Here is a 6,465-nt window from a genome sequence, read left to right as displayed (position 1 = left end):
CTCTAGCTATTTGTGAAGAATGATTTATATACTGTTATTTCCCAGGTCACATGGATATTTCTCAGAGTGGCTTGAAGGTAAGTATATTAAACAGTTTAAGTAGTCCTCTGAGACCACCCAAATGATCATGTAATCTTTACTGGTTGTCTGGCTGGCTTTTGACACAATTTTTTCTGTGCTGTGACAGGCCTGATATTTTGATTTCTTCTCTGAATTCTTTGCCATGTTTAATTCCAATGAGCAGCAATGCTAAGATTCCAACAATATCATGAGAAACAAAGAAACAATTTGTTTTTAGTTTTATGAGACATCCCCTCACTCAGCATGGTTGGCCTGGAACTCACTTCTTAGACTAGATTAACCTTAGGGTTTTAGGGTAGGCCAGTCCCTCCATTTATCACTAGTGGATAATGACAGTGGCAGTCCCAGAGACACTTGTCTAAAGTGACATCACCCTTCCATATTTGTATTGTCCACGGTTACTTTGCAACATGCCCTGTGCAACAGCTGTAGACAGTCTATATTCCTTCTCACCCATGTTGAAGCATGCAATTTTCTATCTGCGGGGAGACCTCCAGCTTCCCCTCACCCTTTACCCCATGCTCCAGATGGGGAAGCTGTCTCAGTTTGTGCTTCCTGCAGGAAGAGCTGGACATACCCCTTGGAGCAACCAGTACTGTTCTCTGTTCTCTGAGTTCCTTTCCCATAAAGCAATGTCTCCTACGATGGAGTCTGACCTTCCTGAGACGTGCGCGCACGTGGGTGTGTGTGTGCGTGTGTGTTATATATAATTATATATGTGATATACGCATACGTGAAATCCACTTTATTACTAATGATCATAACTTTTTCCTCTACTTTATTGTCTCTTCCTCCCTGCATCAAGTGTCTTCAGTGGCCCAAAGCCCCCTCCAGTGCTGAGGCTCTGCTGGCCCAGAGGCAGGGGACATGACCTGACTCTTGAGCATGTTGCTAGACACTCTCTCCTCTTCATACTCCACCCTATTGTACATCAAATCAGATGCCGCCCAGAATGCCACTAAATGCTATGTAAATCAGGAGCCAGATCTAATCCCAAGCTCCTTCCCCACCTTAGGCCACAGGTAAGTCTGACAAACAAAGTGGGCTGCTCTTTGACACATAGTTTCAAAAATTCCAGATCCTGAGCTCCAGGCACTGCTGGGCTCATATCTAGGTCTAGGTGGCCAAACAACAGAGTCCATTTTTTCTCCCTGACTCCTTTGCTGGAAGTCACTGTGGTTAGTTCCTTCCAGATGCTTATGTGTACATGTGTGAATTTGTGTGCATGAATGTGTGTGTGCACATATGTGTATGTGTGTGTGCTATATGTACATGTGTGTGTGTATGTGGTGTATGTGCAGCGTATGTGTATGTGTGTGTGTGCATGTGCAGCTGTCAACTCTGTCTTCACAACTATAATGAAGCTATGTGGTGAGGTCATAGAAAGCTGCCTTTGTAGAGGAACCTAGTATAGAAGTTTTGCCTAGCTAGTTGACATGTCCAAAGCCACTTAGTAGAGTTAGTGAGATGGCGCTTGCTGTCAAGACTAAAAAACCTGAGTTCAACCTCAAGAATCCACATGAAAAAATAAGAACCAGCTATTGCAAGTTCACCACCTGTGCATGCACACACACACACACAAAACTTCCAGGGCATATAGCAAGTCAAGCTAAGATCTGTTCAGTTCCAGGGAGGACAGAACTGCTGAGGTTTGGACCAGGAAATAGACGTGCTTTCTGATGATCTGTATCATGACATCTTGCTTCAGAAGAATGGAGGGCTGTAGAAGAGGCCTGGTGACTGAGGATACTGTCAGGTAAAAGACAGATACAATCTGGATGCTGCTGCCAAAAAAAGCTCAATTGGAAGACACCTGGCCCAAGGAGGCACCTACTGGGTATAGGTGGCCACAGAGAATGCCAGCAAGTACAGCAAGGCTGGAGGGTAGCCTCCGTTTTGTTGCTGTGCTGAGTCCTTCCTCTGGGTCTCCAACAGGACCCTCTATGTCTGCAGAACCAGGGCCTATCTGACACAACAGCCCTGTGTAGAAGGCAGCTAGTAGGGAGAGGGCAGAAAGGTCAGAGCAACCCTTTCAAAGGCAGAGCTGTTCAGCTGTTCTAATAGCTGAGGCTTGACCAGAAGTTTCACAGTGGTCAGGAACATATCGGTGAGACCTAGTTGGGTATACACCAGGAGCAGCAGGACCTCAAGGAAGAAGATGCAGGAGTACATCTAGAGGAGGTAGTAGCTCCTAGAAGTCATAGGGAGATTCACTGCTGATCTTATTGCTATCCACTATGGCTAATGACGAGCAACGAGAAGGACCAACATCACCAAGGATGTTGGTCTTGGCCCAGGACACCCTTTCTGGGGCCAGTAAATCCCTTGGACTCCATGAACTATCCAAAGGGCATGAGGAAGATGAGGGCATGTTGGAGAAGAGGGAAACAAGTTTCCAGAGGTCTGTGATAAGGGGTCTCTGGATGTGGTAAGACATCCTGTAGGCAAGCAGCAACAGCATATTGCTGTGGATGGAGCAAGCAGACAGAGCTCTAGAGAGCTCTCAGCAGGACCAACCAGGGGTAAAGGCACTATACTACTTCCAGCGCTATATTGTTGCCTTTGACGTCAGAAACATCTGGAAAGGATGAAGTGTCACAAACAGAAAAGTATCTAGACGATGTAGTCTAGACACTGTTGTGAAATAGCTGCTTTCATATGGAGAGCATGTTGTAACCAGCTGCTTCTGTACTCTGCTCGGCATAACTGGAGTGGAGGTGGGGGATAGGGTGGAGTTTGAGGCATGGGGTGTTTCTGGGTTCAGGGAGGGCCCAGCAGGGATGAGAAGGCAATCCCTCTTGAGCACCAGGACTCAGCCAAGGAGCCTTTCCTCTGTGATCTGTGACAGAAATTTGATGTCTCTCTCTCTGTCTCTCTGTCTCTGTCTCTATCTGTATATGTATATATTTAAATGAATGAAATCATGTTTCAGCTTTAAGTAGAGGCTGATAACCCTCTTCTTTCTTTCTTTCTTTCTTTCTTTCTTTCTTTCTTTCTTTCTTCCTTCCTTCCTTCCTTCCTTCTTTCCTTCCTTCCTTCCTTCTTTTTTTTTTTTTTGAGACAGGGTTTCTCTGTGTAGTCCTGGCTGTCCTGGAACTCATTCTGTAGACTAGGCTGGTCTTGAACTCAGAAATCCACCTGCCTCTGCCTCCCAAGTGCTGGCATTAAAGGCGTGCGCCACCACTGCCCGGCCTTGATAACCCTCTTCTTTTAGGTAAGTTACATTATTTTTTGTTTGTTTTTTGATGCTGGAGACTGAACCCAAGACTTCTTGCTAAGTATATGCTCTTCCCCTGAACTACATCTTACCATTCTAACCCCTTCTTTAAATCTGTGTTTAAATACTAACATGGGAGCTGGAGAGATGGCTCAATGGTTAAGAGTACTGGCTGCTCTACCAGAGGTCTTGAGTTCAATTCTCAGCAACCCCATGGTGGCTCACAACCATCTGTAGTGGGATCCAATGCCCTCTTCTGGTGTGTCTGAAGACAGCGACAGTGTACTCACATATATAAAATAAATACAAGTGTTTAGACCTAGGCTATACTTCACCTGGAGCAACCTGTATAAGACCTATGCCTATTGTACAGATATTCAACTTTATTTGCTGGATTAGAAGTGAGTTTAGAAAAGCCATTGTGCTAGTATTGTAACTCCGTGGTTTAACATTTGCCTAGGTGAAATAAGGTCCTGGTACCCATTCCTGTGGTGGCTTTAATACGCTTGGCCCATGGGAAGTGGCACTATTAGTGTGGCCTTGTTGGAATAGGTGTGGCCTTCTTGGAGGAAGTATGTCATTGTGTATGCAGGGTATGCAGGCTTTGAGGTCTCCTAGTGTTCAAGCTCCATCCAGTGTGGAGAGTTCCCTCGTGACTGTCTTCAGATCAAGATGTAGAAGTCTCAGCTCCTTCTCCAGCACCATGTCTGCCTGGATGCTGCCATGCCTCCCAGGATAATGGATTGAACGTCTGAAAATGTAAGCCAGCCCCAATTAAGTGTTTTCCTTTATAAGAATGCTGCCTTGGTCATGGTTATCTCTTCATAGAAATGGAAACCCCAAACTAAGACAATTTTCAACTCAGATTTGATTTAGGACTATCGCTATTTTGATTCACACCTACTATCTGAACAGCTAGACCACATCTATGAGGTTGACTCATTCAACTGTCAAGAGGTAGGGGAGAGACAGGGAGAGATGTTGGATTTCAGGAACAGAGCCTGTGCTCTGTGAGTATAGGCCTGGGCCCTGTTCTCACTGGGGGTGCAATGATGAATGCCATACTTCTTCACTTAGGAAACAAGCCTGAAATGATGGGTCTCTGGAGTTATTGGAAAGGTTATGCTTAGTGCATTCAAAGGGGCTGGAGAGCCAGCTTAGAGGTTTAGAGCACTGGCTGCTCTTGCAGAGGAGGTCCATTCCCAGCATCCATCTGGTGACTCACAACCTTTTAGAACTTCAGTTCCACGGGGATCTGATGCCTTCTTCTGGCCTCCATGGGCACTGTATGCGTATGAGCAAGCAAAACACCCATACACATAAAATAAAAATAAATAAAGCTTAAAAAAGAAAATACATCCAACAGATGACTTAGCATATGACAGGGATTCTGAAGCAGCAAACTGACAGCATGGAGGTTTTATTTGCTCACCATTTTAATTAATTGTTGACTTTTGCTAATTTATTCTTGATTACTTCATACATGTGCTAGTTATTCTCTTTTATTGAGGCCGGGTCCCCCTATGTAGATCTGGCTGATCTATAGAATTGCTATTTAGTCCACGCTGGCTAAATATGTTGAACTCAGAGACTCACCTTTCTCTTTCTCCTGTGCTGGGATTATAGGTGCATGCCACCATACCCAGTGGCTGGCTATTCATTCATTTATTTTTTGGGGGGGACAAGGATTCAAGTGATTCAGGCTGGTCTTGAACTCACTACATAGCTGATGATGACCTTACCATACTAGGATTTATAAAGTGCTGGATATGAAACCTAGGAACACCTACACACTACACAAGCACTTTGCCAAGTGAGCCATATGTCCGGCTCCCATCCTAACCTTTAAAATATAGATGTATGCCCATGCTCTATGCTTGTGGAAGCTAGAGAGGCAAGCAAGGAGACAAACACTGCATAGATCTGAACTGGTGTGAACCAGAGTCCAAGCCCTCGCCACCGTATCTATAGAAAAGAGGAAGGCCCCGCCTCTACGCAGGTAGATACCTGGAGAATGGGCAGCTGCCAGTGGAACTTAGGTGTATTCAGCGCGTGTTCCCCTCCCCCAACGCTGACAATGGAATTGCTATGGAAACAGTATTCATGTACCAGAAATCTGTTTCTTGACTAAATTTTGTTCAAATTCTTTGTCTCTTGAATGCTTTGGGAGTATGAAGTGAGGCTTATCAATTTTAGAGCTTTCGTCGGAATTTGGGCCCTAAGTTCCACAGACGGGGTATGGTTGGGGTTGGGTGGAAGGAGAAAAGGTCCCACCCCTCAGATCACCAATCACAACAAATCACAGGCTTTCTAAAGTAGTAATTTATGAAGTTTTATAAATTTTCTGCCGGCAGAAAATAGAAGTGTCCATCCACTAGCTAACACTGCATCTGTGCTCCTCACACGTTGGCTTCTGCTTCTTTCTTGGGACATCACTCCCCCGCCCCCTCCTCCTCCCTTAGAAATTCCAAGTTGGTATCCCACGGTAGGCAGAATTGGCTCCCCTTCCTCTCCTCCCCCACTATTGCTAATTCATAGAGTTAAATCTTGTCTTTTTATCTAATTAGTCTTTCTTAGGGAATTTGGCCCAGATGATTCACCCCAGAAAAACATCAAGTGCTTGGAACTCTGGCGGGGTTGCCTTCCAACCCATCCAGTTTTCCAGACATGGTCTCCGTTTTCTGTTTCAACAGTGGGACTGACTGTCCTTTAGAGTTGTGGGTCAATCGCTTTAAAAGGCTGCTTGATGTAACAGACGCTGCAGAGCAAAGGATCGAGTCTTCCTCCTTAAGACTCGCTCTAGCAAGCTAAGTCAGTGCTTAGGGTCGGCTCTAGGACCCATCTGCAGGAGGGACGCAGCACCGGTTTCGCCCCGCCCCAACGCGCACTGGGTGGAGCCGTCTCCCCCAAGCTCGCTCCCCACCCCGCCCCCGTGGAAGGGCGGGGCAGCATGGGCGTGGCGCAGCTGCGGTGGGCGTGACGGCGCCGGAGGGGGCGGGGCGGAACGACGCTGCCAGGTCGGCCGGGCGGTAGGGCCTGCGCGGAGCTCGCTCCCCAGCGTGCTGGGCGGGGTGTGCGGCGAGCGGCTTCCCGGGCAGGCGCGGGCCCTGAGGCGGCGGCTGCGCCGTGCGCCGGGGCGGAGCCGGGGGCGGGCGGGCGGGACGCCG

The 6,465-nt window shown here is 47.1% G+C and overlaps 1 pseudogene; it reads right to left on the bottom strand.

Annotated features, from left to right (window-relative positions):
- Window positions 1–1,690: 1,690 nt before the first annotated feature.
- Window positions 1,691–2,542, bottom strand: LOC114631416 (annotated as a pseudogene).
- Between the last annotated feature and the right edge of the window lie 3,923 nt (window positions 2,543–6,465).

This window comes from Grammomys surdaster, unplaced genomic scaffold (assembly GCF_004785775.1).
Source record: "Grammomys surdaster isolate TR1022 unplaced genomic scaffold, NIH_TR_1.0 362, whole genome shotgun sequence".
Lineage (NCBI taxonomy): Eukaryota > Metazoa > Chordata > Mammalia > Rodentia > Muridae > Grammomys > Grammomys surdaster.
The sequence above is the reverse complement of the archived record's forward strand: the minus strand, read 5'-3'. Positions and strand labels throughout refer to the sequence as shown.